This window comes from Xiphophorus couchianus, chromosome 8, assembly GCF_001444195.1.
Source record: "Xiphophorus couchianus chromosome 8, X_couchianus-1.0, whole genome shotgun sequence".
Classification (NCBI taxonomy): Eukaryota; Metazoa; Chordata; class Actinopteri; order Cyprinodontiformes; family Poeciliidae; genus Xiphophorus; species Xiphophorus couchianus.
In genome coordinates this window covers 18127595-18129388 of record NC_040235.1, presented here as the reverse complement: position 1 = coordinate 18129388, position 1794 = coordinate 18127595, and positions in this window count along the sequence as shown.

Genomic DNA, 1794 nt, shown 5'->3' with positions numbered 1-1794 from the left:
GGAGTTTTGAGTTTAAAAAAAAAATCCTTGATGTTGAACTTAAAATAGCAACAACAGGCTTAAATTATCTAAATTTTTATATGCAATACAAACTACCAGCAATGTTCAGAATGTACAACTTTAAACAGATGAAAAACATGTTTGTCACAGAACTGAATGGGCAGCGATTTTGGTTTGAGAGAAATTAAACTCATAATTTAAAGTTTTAGACGTAAAATTTTGAAATATTATCATATTTAATATAATATTTTAGTGACTTACTTTTACATAACTTTACATAGCTTCAATTCAACACTTGAATATGGGATTTTCTGGATAGATAGATGTTTTTCTTTTTCACTTAGCCTCATAAACTGAATTTGACTGCACTGTAATAACTAGGACTGAATTGGGATGACTGGGTTTTTAATTTGCTTACATTTGGATTCTATTATGTTGACTTAGGAATTTAACATGTTTGTTTTGTCTAATAAACTATGCATTATAAATTGGTAATATCTGAAAATGAAATTAAACGGTACCATCCCAGAATCTTCTCTTCTAATAAGATTTACTATTATTAACATGTAACAAACAAAATTAAAATAATAACAGATAAAATTATACCTCCCAATAAAATAATGATTTTTTTCCCATTTAAAATCTAATAATCCCTTGCCAATTTTAGCACATTTTAATAGGTGATCTAAATACCAAATACAATTTACAATAATTCATCAAAAATTTGTTCATACATGGAATAAAAAACACACATAAATATCCCCCAAAAAAGTCTAAATACAATTTTTGAACAGATAATTCTCATAATGATACTTACAAGCATAATTTATAGAGATAGATGCACAGTACATATCCTTGAAGAAGGCATGTGAGGATTGCGCCATCTATAATACCTATTTTTATGACAAAATTAACAAAACCTGTAAAAAAACATTTCTAGGAAATAGTTTCCTAACAAAGAGTGACAAAACACCACCATCCAGCGGTAAGAAAGAGTAAATGCAATTCATTGAAGACTTCAAACGCAGAAATTATGCTAATTTGTACAGTTACTTCATATATATATATATGTATACTGAGTCTACAGCGTAGCAGGAGTATTTTAACAAGAACCCAAAAAGAAAAAAATAACAGAGACAATTGCACTTCTTTTCTACATAGTCACAATGAACAACATTTGAAGCCAGTGGACATCTTTAAATTTTTTTATCCAACAATAGAAGGGAATTCAATGCTTGAAGAAAAAAAACAAAACATACAAACAAACAGAATATGTTGGATTTCTGGACATGGAAGGAAATAATTATTTTTTTTTAGATTATCCAGTTTCTCTGTAGAATTGTGGGGGACAAAAGCACAACAGTATAATAAACTAAATAGCAAACAAACATCTTCATTAAACATTATACCTAAAAATAGACAATGCAAGTGCAATTGCACAGTAATCTATATTTAATTACAATAAGGAATTTGATGATATGAGGTATTGTCAGTGGGTTGGGTAAATATCCTTTGCTTTCAAAATACATTAATTTAAGTATGTACTAAAAATTCAATTTCATCAAAATCCTAGTTCTTTATTATTCTGTTTTGTCACTCTAGACAAATATTATGTTGCACCAAGATTGTTGTTGTATGTTATTATGGAAATATAAGGAGAAAGAGTCCATAATGCACGATGCATTTCAGAGGCAGGCTCATAGTTTACCCTCCAATCACTAAAACTGGCAACGTCACGTGGTTTAAACTGACCAATAGAGAGCCAGGGATTAGTGCATGCCGCACCCTAGTGGC